The sequence below is a fragment of the Mytilus edulis genome, chromosome 4 (genome assembly GCF_963676685.1).
Source record: "Mytilus edulis chromosome 4, xbMytEdul2.2, whole genome shotgun sequence".
NCBI classification, from domain to species: domain Eukaryota; kingdom Metazoa; phylum Mollusca; class Bivalvia; order Mytilida; family Mytilidae; genus Mytilus; species Mytilus edulis.
This window is the reverse complement of record NC_092347.1, coordinates 33411889-33428193: the sequence shown is the minus strand read 5'-3', so window position 1 is coordinate 33428193 and position 16305 is coordinate 33411889. Positions and strand designations below refer to the sequence as shown.

At 31.5% G+C, this 16305-nt stretch overlaps 1 protein-coding gene across 1 annotated transcript in view; it reads left to right on the top strand.

The window, feature by feature from the left end:
- Positions 1–8179: 8179 nt before the first annotated feature.
- Positions 8180–16305, top strand: part of LOC139519506 (uncharacterized) — a 33730-nt gene continuing 25604 nt past the window's right edge. Inside the window, exon 1 of the mRNA XM_071311628.1 lies at positions 8180–8515. The gene's annotated coding sequence lies outside the window, so the exon portion shown is untranslated. The remainder of the gene's footprint in view (positions 8516–16305) is intronic.

The following is a 16305-nucleotide window of genomic DNA, read 5'->3' as shown; positions in this document are numbered from 1 at the left end:
TGAGTATGCGGCTATATCGGCGGTTGGTCTGTTAATCGGGTCGGTTATACGTCTGTTAAGAGTAAAACGCACAATTTTAATATTAAAATCTATTTAATATACAGATTTTAGGTACATTATAAGAATCAAATCATAAAAAGAAAAGTGTCTGACAAAATGATATATATCATAGAACATTTTCCAACTGTAAAAACATTTCATAGTCTGCGCAGTTTTCGGTAAAACTAAAAGGCGTCGCGCAAGTATGTAGTATTTATGCTTATACGCATAGCAATTTTTGTAATGAAAGGCGAAAAAAACAATTTTAGATATCATTTAAAGGACACAAAATCGTACTTTGGTTCTAAAATATAAATTGAAATTAGTAAATATTTCATAATTGTAATATAACGTGAGTAATACCACGTTTTAGTGAACATTATGGAATAAAGTCTGTTAATGGGTTGGACAATTGAAATTGTGTCAGTTAAGGTGGCTCGGGCGTATTCGAAGTTTCTATCAGAAGTGCCGTATTTTTGGTTATTTTATTCTTTAAAGAAAATGAATCAAATTGGTCGAAAAAAAATAGGGGGTCACGGACCATTTAAGCTCAAAATTTTATTTTTAAACAGGTATGTAAAAAGGACTATTTTTCAATGAAATGATAGGGGAAATAGAGGTGTTGACATATTTTTTTCGGAATATCAAAAAAACGTTCTATGACAATTGTTCCAAATCTGTAATATGAAAAGCTGGAATACAGCTTCAAAGAATGAGCCAATAAAAAACATAGGTCACCGATAAGGAAAAAAAAATATTTTGCCTTACAACCCAAATTTTGGCGGGAAAATGGTAAAAATGGATGAAATGTCATTTTGACCCTTTAAAAAATACCGATAATAACGAAAATATTCTTTTAGTCACATAACTACAATGATTTAATATTTCTAATCAATCAAAATATGAAAAAAAATTACGACAAATACTTTTGTAATTCATGCGTGAAATTATGCGCAGTCGAATAGTCCCGAGCCACCTTAAGAGTTATTTAGCCACGAAAATAGTTGTGCTACCTTTATATTTTCCCTTTAAAAAGTTAAGAATGAGATGCTCTTGAGTAAAACAAAATGACAATACGCTGCAACAGTATCCTTCTAGTAAGAACATTTTTATTGTGACTTCCTTTGCATTTTATTAAGGGGTGTGTCACTTCAATATATGGATACAACACAGGGTACATATAACGTGTTGTCGTTCTCATATGCACATGATATTTGTCACTGGACGTTAAACTCTAAATCGTCAACATCATCCGATTGGTTCTTTTCTTCTATTACTGAATCATCTGTTGTTTACAAATCAGTCTAAAGAAGTAAACGGAAAGGAGCGAATGCAGCTACATTTGGTTATCTTAAGTTTTAATTCATTTTATTCCGTTTAGTTCCTTTCTACATAAGTGCAGAGGAGAACTGCAGTTGTCCGCATGTAAACCTTTAGCATTTATTACCAATATGAGTACATATCAATCCGTTACTGTTTCAACACCCAGGGGTGTTTTATGTCTTTATTCTCAAACAGTTATTATTTTTTTCTATCTTTTTTTATTAATGCATCATTTCCTACTGTCCTTATCTATTATTCTATATATTCTGTGTTTCCATCCAGATTCTCGTGTATACAATGAGGGTCCGGATTCGGGGTGTTGTTTATTTCTATATTATTTAAATTGTCTGTTACTTTTCTCTACATTTTATTTCATCTTACTCATTATTATTTCTTTATTCTTTATATATTCTAGCATCCCAATATATTTTACTTACTGATGTTTAGTTACATTACGACGTTTATCTCTGATTTATATACTGGTTAATACCAATTTAGATACAAATTGGTGTCATTCATGATAACCTAAACAGAATCCACATGATATATGCGACCATTCTTGGATGAAATCAATATGTATAGATTATAACATGCCCTTTTCTATATTAGCCCTGGTATCATCCCGAGACTCCCATATCGGCCTCGAGGCTTTAGCCGAGGGCCGATATGGGTCGAGGGATGATACCAGGGCAAATATGGAAATCATGTTAAATCTTTAAGCTATTTATCACATATTTAAGTGTTGCAGAAAAGAGGGAAAAAAAGTTCAATTATAACAATTTAATGAAACATAACATGTAAATCTTAAAAATTTATCCGTATCAGTAACAAATATGTGATAAGATATAGATAACACATAGCTGAGAGGGTGATAGAGCAGATTGGGTACCGAGAAAACATTGTCAACTGCGGCGAAGCCAAGGTTGACAATGTTTTTTCGCGGGATACCGATATGCTCTATCACCCTCTCAGCTATGTGATATTTAATTTATTATAATGAATGTCCTATCATCATTTTCTTTAACAGATGAGTTTTATTATAAAGTATTTTCTATGTAGTCACGTACTTGACAGCGTAACGGGTATTTGAAAAATCATCATAAGTGACGTAAATACAAATGTAGACAATAGTAGTGCATTGACTTGACATATAAACGATACAAAGATTAGGCCCAAAACGGGAAAAAAGCTCTGCTATCAAGAAAAAAAATATTTTCAATTGTTGTTATTTTGTTATTGTTATTTATTTTATTTACATTTTGGGTAAATACCCCTCTCAAAAGGCCTCATATCTGGCGGAGAAATATACATCACAATGAACATGATGAAATGTACATCACCAGTTGAAACCCATCGATGGTGAACGAATGCGTTTAATATCAACAATAAGCATAACACACAATGATTTATAGGTTTTAAAGTAAAACTATTAACAAGTGAAATACGTTTTTCCAACAATTGTAAAAGAAATAAGTTTGAGTCGTTCCACGCTTCGTTGTATAGTAAATTAGAACTTTAAGCATTGTCTATAAAATAACTTGATGTAGATTCAATTCATTGTCGTTTAAACTGCCGATTTTTGATTGGTCTAGCCGAGAGGGTGACATTCCAAAAAATTGTCACCCGCTCAGCCATGTGATAGAGTAAATTAACACCTTCGTATTAGGCAATCAAACTATGGCATTTTAACATGATGTATAATAATACTTTAATATTACACTTTTTTATATCAGTTTTCAATATTCATGGCCTAAATTCATTGTTCATGTCAGTGTTTCCGTATATATTATGTTTCATTGCTCATGTGTTGTTTCCGTATATTTTAGCCACTCGTCTTGAGCCTACCCATTTGATCCGATAACACTCCATACAGCAATAAAATTATACTTTTATTGCCATTCATTACTCTTAACAGACCAATTAACAGACCGGGTTTTATACATCCGACCCATTAACAGACCAGGTTTTAAATAAAGATTGATTTATGTCACTAAAATACCGATTTTTGTGTAGATTTTTCACACAATGATATCAATTTGGTTGACAAACATAATGCCTGTCTTTGTTCGATGATCAAAATATCGCATGCAAGTATATTCAACCAACGTGTCTTTTTGTGTACATTTTGTGTGTGTAAAATGTGTATAAATTTATTGATGAGTAACACGCCTTTTCATTTTATAGATCGTACATCGAAGCTAGAAAAATAATAATTACACCACTGGATTTAGTACATTGAATTGTTTTGTTAGACATGAATAATTTTTATGATAAACATATATTTAAAAAGTTATACAATGAAACATGCAGAATTTCCAATGATTTCCTCGATAACACCTGATTAACAGACTTTAGCCAACCCGATTAACAGACCCACCGCCGATATAGCCACATACTCAATATAGATTAACCGACCAATCTCTCGGTTAGCCGAGTGTCGGCCGTGAAACGAGACGATTTAAAACTTGTAATTTTAAATGCTTCCACCTAGGCATCAATATACCAACCTCATATGGAATATACATATCTCAACTTTTTCGGTATTGCAGCTTGCGTCTTAACAGAAAATTGATAAACCAAGGTTATGTCATAGAACGTCTCGTTCCTTTTTCTAAAACAAGTCCATCGGAAGATTCCAATGCCTTGTTGGAAAGTATTCCATATCGACTTCACAAATTATACATGATAGTCTTGAAGTATAGGTTCTCGGTACTAACGTTGTGTATGATCATAATTACGAGTAAAAGTATTCCTTTTTGTTCTTGTGTATTTTCAACCTTTACTGTTTTGTTCATTTTTGCTTATATATTTCTGACGTGGTACGGTAACTACATATTCCGCTATTGTGTTACATTCAATTTTCTATTCTTTTCTTTCATTTTTTCTTATTAACTTTGTCTAGAGAGTGTTATTTTGCCTTTTTTTTATTTGTTAAAATGAGTATTTGTTTTTATAGAGATGAAGATTTTATTACAATGTTTTACCTCAATTTTGGGGCATTTATTCCTGATATTCTGTTTGTTTTTCTACATCGTTGTCAATATAATGGAATTAAATGGGACTGTCATACAAGTTAGATGTTTTAGTTAGTTTTAAATAAAATGGAGTTTAATCTTATATTTTCTACATAAGTAAATGCCTGTTCCTATTCAATAATATGACAGTTTTTATCTTTTCGTTAGATGTGTTTGAGTTCTTGATTTGCCATTCGATAAATGATGTTCCGTTTAGAAATTTTCCTTGGCGCATTATTTTTGTTAATATACTTTAATTGTAAATAATAAGATTCTAGAGGGAAGGTGTAGACTTTAACCAAACCATAAGCAAAAATTTAAAATCATGACATTTAGTGTAAATATATATAGATATATAAATGGGACGAAAGATACCAGACGGTCATTCAAACAAACTGACAACGCCATGGTTAAAAACGAAAAAGACAAACACAAAAAAGGTGGATGATCTCAGTTGCTCCGGAAGGGTAAGCAGTTCCTGCTTCCCATGTGGCACCCGTCGTGTTGCTCATATTATTACAAAACCTTTTATAATTCGTTAGGTGATATTCATGAAAAGGAAACAGGATGGTTGCAACGACAAAAGGAACATATCCGATATTATCTGTGAAACAGATATATAAATATTGAGCTATTCTGTACATAATTATAAGAGACTATAACATTTAAATATTATAGCACACCGGTTTTTCAATCATTCAAATTAAATAACAATAACATTTTTCGAAAATCAACTTATATTAATTTATACTGTGATTCAAGGTGTATAATTTTTTCCATGAATATAATGTCTAACTTTTAACCTACTTAAAAAAAATCAATTATAACTACAAGTCATGATGACTACAGATAACAAAACTCGTGTATTTCCTTTGGTAAAATAAAAAATGAAGATTCTTAACATGTTAATTGCTCCATATCACAATCTGCAGGAGGCAATAATTAAGAAGAAACTGATTGATTCAGAAAACTTAATTATTTATTAACTTTACAACAACTAATGTGTTTTCTGTGTGATATGGCTTGGTTCTTCTTTGAAGAGCGTTGTCGGGAGTTGAATAGTTGTAGCGACATCATAAAACATTGGTGTTATCTGAAATCTGTAATCTGTAGGAGGAGTAAAGTACCTGTACTCTACACGGCGCAATGATAATACATATGATTTGTAAAACATATAAAAATGGGTTGTTATATTTCCTATGCCATTGAGTTCCTGTGGAACAATTGTTTGATTACTTGTTTTTTATTATTTTCGATCCAATAGCATTTTGTGCGTATTTAGTACGAGAACAAATTAATATAAATGCCATTTGCATAAAGGTGTGTCCTGTAAAGTGGATAGTTTGATTTAAACAACAATTTGCCACTATAAAACAACCTACATTCCCAAGTTGCAATCACATATGCTCCATTCATTTTATACGATCCACTGTGTAGAACTTATCAACAAAAATAAGCTCGTAACCAAAACAGAAACATATTACTTAAAATATTGTCATTATTTAACAACCCCTAGTTTATTTAATACAAATAAAATAATAGCAACTTGAATACACTGCAAAAGTGCATATGCATATGGTTAACTTCAACTTCATTTGATTCTAAATGATCCGCTAACAAAATGTTACAGATGATCTATTTTTAGAGAAGGTTGTGCCACGCATCAATCCTCAAGAAACCTCAAATGTTGGATGAAGAAAAGTACATTATATATTATAGCTGCGATCCCCATAAAGCTTTCATTATGAAACTAAATTCTTTCTTTATTGTTTTTATGACATATTTGATGCATATTTTGTTATGAAAGTAAGAATTTCTCTCCTTTTTCATTTTTTGGTGCTGATATATGTCATACATTTATTGTGACATGAAGCAAATATCGAACAGTGTTAGATTAAATAAACAGAAAAGCCATTTGTAGTCTTATCTATACTATTAAACGAGAAGACCTCATTTTGTGTGTCGCTTCTCTTCCTTCTTCAATAAATTAATCATTATGCCTCTGTGTTCTTTAGGTGACATGCATTGTCGCATTTGTCATCCCGTCTTATGATTATTCAGATTGAGTTATTTTGGGGAAAAACGACAAAATAGGTGTCCGGATATTGTTTCCGTTATCAGACTGACTTTTACCCATAGATACGACTTCCGGTTTTACACATGCACAAGAACAACCAATCATATGATAGATTACAAAAATGAAAAATAAATAAGCCAATCAGAGCGTTCTCCATATCATGGTTTTTAGATCGCAAGAACCACAACTATTATACCTCTTAGAGACAATTATGTTGTTGCGTGTATCCACCTGTAAACTACGAATATACTTCTATAATATACAGACTTCTGAGACTCTGTATTCTGACTACTTTTTTCTGAAATATTTACTATCTAAGGGGTCATACCAGTTGCATATATATTGAAATAAGTAAAACATGTGGAAACAAGAATTTGTCCACAGTATACGGATGCCACATCGGCACTATCATTTACTATGTTTAGTGGACCGTGAAATGAGATAAAATCTCTAATTTGGCATTAAAATTAGAAAGATCATATCATAGAGAACATATTTACTAAGTTTCGATTTAGTTGGACTTCAACTTTATCAAAAACTTTAACCTGAAGCAGGACAAACTGACGGACGAACTAACGAACGGACGAACAGACTAGAAAACATAATTCCAATAAATGGAGCATAAACACTTATTGTTGAAAGTGAAAACTTTAACCTGAAGCCGGACAAAAGGACGGACGAACAAACGAACGCACGAACAGACCAGAAAACATATATATATAATTCCCATGATAAATGGGGCATACAAATTTATTGTTGAAAGGGAAAGTAGTGATTTGGCCAAAATGAAAGTAGGATAGAGATTAGAGGGAGGCAGGACTTATTCTAGACGTCGGGATCGGGTGTTTTAAAGCTCGGGATTAAGGGATTGATCTTTACGGGATGCATGAATATTTTTTTTAATTTCGGGATGTCGCCGGGATATGAATTTCGCTAAAATACGCACCTCGGAATTTCACGTTTTTTTTAGCCTTGGATTTTGGATTTCACGATCAAGGCCCCTCAGACCACCCCTTAAATGAGCCTTAGTCATTTATACGAGATTCAAATCATACCATTGGCATGTTAATAGGGCTCTCATAAGGAAAAACACTGATGGATTGTCCTAGAAGCACATTTTTTTTAGAATAATAAGCAGTTTCATTTATTTCATGTTTGAAGCGGTGCAAATTTTTAATTTAATTTGACTTTTACCAAAAAATGCATTGTAGCAAATGAGAAGAATAATTGGAATTAACTTTGGAAAAAAGGGAGAGGGCTTTTGATACCTTATATGAATTTCTCCAGTCATAATATCTTTTACAAAAAATCATCCTTCAACAGTTTACAAGATGTATATGTCCGCGATCTCGCGGGTGTGTTCTAGTATATATTATAACAAAAAAACTTTTTGCACTTAATAAAATTTACAAGTTTAACTTATATGTTTATAGACACGATATCATAAATATCTAAAACTTAATACAAAACATTAACCAAGTTCTTACAACCATAAAACACAGGAGACGTGTAATTAAAACTATCAACGATATATGAGTACCAGAAAGTTTAATTTGTGTAGGCTTAGATCATTATTTTCAATATTTAATGGCAGTGCTTAGTATGGTTTAATGAAGTCAGGGTTTTCTTCTGCTAAACGGAAACTATTTCCAATAATTGATGCACATTTATATTATCATTACAGAGGTATAATACATATTAAGGAAAGAGAAGGCCTGAATGACATCAAAGCTGAAATAGGAAATTGCTTGACACTGCCTATAAATCTGTTTGCTGCAATAGAAATAATGCTTATGCAAGCTTTCGATCGTCATTAAAATAATAAACATTTATTACAACTATAAGCATGATTTACTAAGCCGAAATAAGCACTGCAAGGTTGTCATGACTCCCGGACAGACCAATCAAGATATAGAATTTATGATGGGTAAATTTATTGATTATAGGACAAGGTATATGTTATTCAAACTTTAGAAAAGTGAACAACAAACTCTTTGAAGTAGCGAAAGTAACTTTGACATTTAATTATTGGAATTTAAATAATCCGTTCTTTCTTCACAAGGTAAGCAGCATTAGTTATATTGAAAACGATTTAAATTAATTGAGTAAACACATAATGAACAAAAAGTAAAACAAAATATGAATAACACTGATCCAAGAAAATAATAGGTTTATTATTATTATTATTATTAAATTTGATACAGGACATTTTAAGAACAAAATGGTGGGTTGAACCTGGTTTTGTGGCATGCCAAACCTCCCGCTTTTATGTTTTATGGCAATGTTGAATATAGCATTTAAATGACAACATTACATGACACAACTACAATATAAATAAACAAGAGAACATATAGGACAGAGACATACAAGAATAACAGCTAACAAAAGCTAACAGGTTTAAAATTTTAATACGCCAGACGTGCGTTTCGTCCACACAAGACTAACCTGTGACGCTCAGATGAAAAAAGTTCGAAAGCCAAAACAAGTACAAAGTTGAAGAGCACTGGGGATCAAAACTTCCAAAAAGTTGTGCCCAATACTGCTAGGGTTTTCTGCCTGGGATAAGAACATCCTTATTATTTAGAAAAAAATCATACTTTTGCAGACAGTAAATTTTATAAAATGACTATATAATATCATATAAATGATAAAATCGAAGTGGTGACTCACTACAGAATAATACGGATACATAAAAACATAAAAACATAAAACAACCTACACCAGCACATAAAAATACACAGCCGAGTTAGCCAAAGCCACATATGAATTTCTAAATAAAAATTTCCAAAAATAAGATAGAGAATAAGGGAGAGTTGCAATATTCAGTCCCTGAAATTTTCTTCCCAGAACGGGGATCGAACCCGGAATATTTTTTTTTTTAATAATTATTCAGTTTATTGTTAACAAATACCCTAAAAGGTACAACTATCCCAGAACCCGGAATATTTATGATAGAAGTCCGATGCGCCAACAACTACACTACTGCGATGCATATTGTTTACTTGCTCTCGTCGTGAACATTCTTGAAATATTAACCACTGGACGTTAATCAACCAACAATCAATCTTTACACATTCGTTTAAAATTTCATGTCAACGCACGTGGATATTTAACCACCACAGCATGAAACATACTTAATTGCCAATTTTGTAGACGATAATGTTTTTTTGCAGTGTTAAACTTTGCTGTAACTGTTATATGTACATATCCTTTAGTGTTAAACTCAATATATATACAAACACATTTCAATTGGATGTTTGCAAATTGTTAATAATTTACCGTTAATGTCGTTTTTATGAAAGATATACCAACAATAAAACAACGTTTTATATTTCCTTAACATTTGTTAGTTAAATATAGAAAGATATTGGAAAATATAATTGAATTCAAACATTACAGGTCAATGTGTACCTTGTATTTCACGAGTTGAAATAAAAAAAAATGATTTTTATAAACTCTTTTTTGTTCAGTATTCGAGTTGAACAACATATTGATATATACTTCTATTTACTTAAGAGGTTCTAATTTTGACAACAAAACAATACGACCCGAGTTGCAAATAGACAGTATGAAAGTTGATTGTAAAAGTAAACAAGGTGAGCAAAGTATACTTAAAACTGAGAATGGAAATGCGTAATGTGTCAAAGAGACAATAACCCGACCAAGGAGCAGAAACAGACGAAATGTCGCAGATTTTGCTAACCTTGTCTCGTTGGACTACAACTGAACATCGAAAAAATAATGCATTTAGCTGTTTTCTTATCTGAAATATTACAGATTAATTTCTTTCAATATGGATGAATATTTGTATAAAAAGCACATACAATCTGCGAAAAACCTTCTAAAATTTTGTATTAAAATCGTCAAATATGTCATAGATTTTACTTAAAAACTAAACGTTGTTGATACATAAATTTCTGTTTTAATGATAAAAAATAATCATATGGTCACAGACTTCGTTTTTTGTCTAATGATCAATTTGTTACCTTTTTTGTAGTGAAAAACGTCAAAAATCAACGTTGCAACGCGATGACTTAACGATTATTTTGACGTTTTATTGTGTTTTTTTTTCACAGAAAACCCCACTTGAAATGATGTTTACCTTAGAAACGTAGTCGGTGATCCTATCCTTATTTTGTATCGTTAAAACGGAAATTTCTGTATCAACAACATATAGTTTTTTAAGAAATATCTTTTGAGTAAATTAGAGATTATACTATTATCAGACAAATTAAGGAAGATTTTCCGCCGATATGATGAGCTTTCTATTCAAATATTCACACATTTTTGTAAGAATTCAATCAGTTATATTTCAAATGAAAAATGAGATAAATGCATTACTTTTTCGATTTTCAGTTGAGGTTCATCCATCAAGAGTTGTATGCAAAATTTCACTGAAATCTGTGACATAGCCCTTTTACTGTAACTTGACCTTAAGTGCATTATACTGTTATCAATATGTGTAATAATGTACTTTCATGTTAGTATTTTAATCGTCTCATTCGTTCAATAAAAGCATGTATAATGATAATATTTTAGCTACTATTTGAGTACATCGATTCTTAGGGTGTAATACACTTGCACCAAGCTGTGTGAAAACGTATCTTCATGTTTTTTTTTTTAAATACTTTCATTCATTCATTCATTCATTCATTCATTCAATAAAAGCATGGATGATAATAATTTAACTACCATTTGAGTACAACGATTCTTTACGTGCAATATATTGTTATATTACCAAAATGTGTGAAAATGTACTTTCATGTTGGAATTTGAATGCTTCAACATTCCAGCAGCACCTGCATACGGGGTATATATCTCCCAATTGATACGATATTCCCGTGCTTGCATTTCCTATCATGATTTTCTTGATAGAGGTTTGCTGCTCACAAGGAAGCTATTAAACCAAGAGTTCCAAATGGTGAAGTTGAAATCATCCCTTCGTAAATTTTACGGACGCCATCACGAGTTGGTTGACCGTTATGGAATAACCGTTTCACAAATGATATCGGATATGTTCCTTACGTCGTAACTACAATCCCCTTCCCTTTCATGAATATGACCTACCGAATTAGACTATTTACCGGATTTGTAATCACTTAAGCAACACGACGGGTGCCACATGTGGAGCAGGATCTGCTTACCCTTCCGGAGCACCTGAGATCAACCCTAGTTTTTGGTGGGGTTCGTGTTGTTTATTCTTTAGTTTTCTATGTTGTGTCGTGTGTACTATTGTTTTTCTGTTTGTCTTTTTTATTTTTAGCCATGGCGTTGTCAGTTTGTTTTAGATTTATGAGTTTGACTGTCCCTTTGGTATCTTTCGTCCCTCTTCAATTCATTCAGTAAAATCATGGAAAAAGAGGATTCTTTAGGTGCAATTAACTGATTCCAATATGTGTGGAAACGTACATTCATATTGCTATTTAATTTCATCTATTCATTTATTAAAACCAAGGGTGATGATGATATAACAATTCCAATACTTCTTAATTAACTCTTTGTTATTGATGTTGAAAAAAGAATTAGTGCAAATCCCTCTAGTGATAAATTAAGCCATTATTTAGTTTTTCTTTATATTCTATAACTCCAAGATAAACAATTAATGCTATATTGTGTATTCGGGTAAAACAAAAATGACGTTAAAGATGACCTACTGTAATAATCGTTTAATTATAAATATATCTTATAACTCATAACCCGGAAAAAAATATTTATAATAATATAGTATTAAGAAATGAACGCTAGTTCAAGCATACACATTAATTATCACCAGTTCAAAACAATGTATGTTTTATTCAGTAGACAATTTTAATCATACAAATATTTTTAAAAAGGTACATTAAGATTGCGTTCTTTTCTCTAGAAATTAACGCTGTTGCATATCAATGTCACACATTGTAAGTAATAAGAGTTTTAAGATTTTGATACTGAACCTTCGTTTTCTTCTTATAAAAAAAGAGTAGATGTTTTATATATATTTTTTTTATAGATATACATCAAAACCTATATGAGGAATATTGGTTCACATTATTTTGAGCCTTATGTTAAATTTCACAAGCCATGGCAAATAAACCTATACAAATAACGTTGTGCTTTGAGATGCAGTGACATGTATCTCGAGTTCATATTTATACTACTAATGTTGTGCTTTGGGAAATGCAGTGTCATGTATCTCAAGATCATATATATATACTACTAATGTTGTGCTTTGGGAAATGCAGTGTCATGCATCTCAAATTCATATATATACTACAAATGTTGTGCTTTGGGACATGCAGTGTCATGTATCTCAAGTTCATATATATATACTACTAATGTTGTGCTTTGGGAAATGCAGTGTCATGCATCTCAAATTCATATATATACTACTAATGTTGTGCTTTGGGAAATGCAGTGTCATGTATCTCAAGTTCATATATATACTACTAATGTTGTGCTTTGGGAAATGCAGTGTCATGTATCTCAAGTTCATATATATACTACTAATGTTGTGCTTTGGGACATGCAGTGTCATGTACTTTTAGTATCTTAAGTTCATATATATACTACTAATGTTGTGCTTTGGGACATGCAGTGACATGTATCTCAAGTTCATACTACTAATGTTGTGCTTTGGGACATGCAGTGTCATGTACTGTTAGTATCTCAAGTTCATATGTATACTACTAATGTTGTGCTTTGGGACATGCAGTGTCATGTATCTGAAGTTCATATATATACTACTAATGTTGTGCTTTGGGAAATGCAGTGTCATGCATCTCAACTTCATATATGTACTACTAACGTTGTGCTTTGGGACATGCAGTGTCATGGATCTCAAGTTCATACTACTAATGTTGTGCTTTGGGACATGCAGTGTCATGCATCTCAAGTTCATATATATATATACTATAAATGTTGTGCTTTGGGACATGCAGTGTCATGTATCTCAAGTTCATATATATACTACTAATGTTGTGCATTGGGGCATGCAGTGTCATGCATCTCAGCATCTCAAGTGCATATATTTACTACTAATGTGGTGCTTTGGGACATGCAATATCATGTATCTCAAGTTCATATATATACTACAAATGTTGTGCTTTGGGACATGCAGTGTCATGTACTTTTAGTCGCGCGCGTCTGGCGTACTAAATTATAATCCTGGTACCTTTGATAACTATTTAGTATCTCAAGTTCATATATTTATGATTAGGATAACGTTATACCTGCACCATCATGAACTTATATACCGTAACTACAACTCCAAGATAAACATTAATTAGCAAATTAACCTGACGATATCGGGATATGGGTATTTAGTCGGATCTTAACTCGTACTTGTGATTTGTTTAAAACCGGTTTTAACGAAGAAATGTCGAAATGTTCAGAACTTAATTAAATCTGTCTTTGGGTAAGATGGTGCAAGCATACGATTTTTATTGCGTCTTACACTTTGAGAAGCGAATAATCTTTAGCTACTTTATTCAAATATTGTGTAAAAACGTTAATTATCAGCTATGAAAGTCAAGTGGCTCAAGCATTTTACTGAGGAAGTTTAAAAAAAAATGCAAAGAAATATTTTAACAGTGGGTTAGATTTCATTAGTCTTTACTATCTATAGATTAACAACTTTTGGTTATATTTATAATTTAGAATCATCATTGAAGGTGGAGTGCGATTGCACAGTTAATTAATTATATGGATGTGTCATTTGTATGCAAGAGTGACATTCCGTTGTATTATGTGCCAATTCGAAAAGGTTATTATGCGAGTATTGTCTCCCTTTAACAGGTTCATTATTTTATAATTAAGTTTAGGTTTCTGATATAAATTTGAATAGTTACAAAATGTATCAATTCAATATATTTCAGTTTTTGTTATTGGTGTATCAAAAACATTGATGTACGAATATAATTTCATAAATTTGTAACGTTTAAAATGATTACATACCAATATAAAGAACCGTTCATCATTTTTGAAAAAGACTATGATTGAAAATTGTATTCATTATCTTCCCTTGATGACAGATTGATTGGGAAATGAACCAAAGTTCTCTACAGGTTATCACAGAGAGGGACTAGAAAGCAAATTTTAATTGTGGCATATTTAACGTTAAAACAACTTTCCACTATAAACAAATGTTATTTTATACAAATATAAGGACCTTGTTAGCTAAATCTACAATTTGTTTTAGATATTATGAATTTTTATTACAATAGATTAATATGCTACATTAATGCTATATTGTGTATTATTATCTACCTAACATTTATACAGTTAATGTGTTTTCCTTGGTTTTAGTTTGTAACCTAGATTTGTTTTCGCTTAAGGTTGCAATACAAAGTTAGGATTGAGGTTTCGCATTTACGCCCATGTTTTTTTTTTAAAATAAGAAAGTTATTGAGTAAAAAAATCATTTTAGACAGCTGTTTGACTGTACTTAAAACTTTCTTGCCAGACGGGCCTGTTCGAAAGTCATAAATCGATTGAGAGGCCATGACATGTTAGTAATGTTTAAAGTTTTACACAATATTTTATACGCAATGTTTACAAAGAAAAAATTAGACGAACGACATACGATTTGTAAATAATTTCAGAAAATGTAACACTACAAGGGACTGGAATATGACTGTTGACCAAATGTCGGGGAATATGTGAAATCTACTCCCCTTTTTCATAAATTTGATAGCAAATGCATGCAGGTGGTTGCACTGGATACATAATAACGAAATGATATTTGACCATTTCAACTACTCGATATAAAATCTATGGAAGATACTGGTTATAATCATATGCACATATATGACACAAACAGTAATCTTAATTTATATGAAAGCAAAGAAAAAGGGATGGTAAAATTTATGGGGACAAATTATCGTTTTCGCTTTAATGTATGTTGCTACCTTATCAATTTATGACTATTGAACAGTGGTATACTACTGTTGCCTTTATTTATTATTTCTATTGCGACATATCAAGGCAAGTCTTATACTATTAAATAAGAGAAATTCAATTTACAATTTTTATACCCTATTCATCTGCAAGGTTCACATCATTGAAAGAAATTAAATGGTTTATAAATGATACATTTGTTAACAATTGATTTTGAGTGTTCTTGGTATCGGATTGTTTATAATATAATCACAACAAAAGCAACACGACGGGTGCCACATGTGGAGCAGGATTTGCTTACCCTTCCGGAGCACCTGAGATCACCCCAAGTTTTTGGTGGGGTTCGTGTTGTTTATTCTTTAGTTTTCTATGTTGTGTCGTGTGTACTATTGTTTTTCTGTTTGTCTTTTTTATTTTTAGCCATGGCGTTGTCAGTTTGTTTTATATTTATGAGTTTGACTGTCCCTTTGGTATCTTTCGTCCCTCTTTTATACCTATTGCTATAATTCTGAATTGAGTGCGATAATTAGCTAACCCGTCATTTGACATGGAATTTCAAATAATATGTGATTGTACGTTTGTAATTTCGAATTTTGTATTAAGTTTTAAATGTAATAAGAAAGCTTTTTATTGGCATCTGTATACACTTTAATAACGCTACTGATGTACTAGCTTCGCTAGCAACGATAGTTTTTATGGTTTTTTTTAATGTTTTTATATATCTTTGCGAACAATATAAATCCTTAGATTAATCATCCATGTACTATTAGAAAAAAACGCCATTTAATGAAAATCAATTCCTATTAAATAATAAGATGTAGTTCAAGGGTAGAATCAATAACTTTCCAATTACATTGTTTGTCTTTTAACTTATTATAAAAAGAAACAATGGAATAGTTCTTTGATAACGTCTGTTAAGTTCTTTTTCAACTTTGCGTCTTCAGAAACATTGTATGAGTTAGAATACTATATTTTACG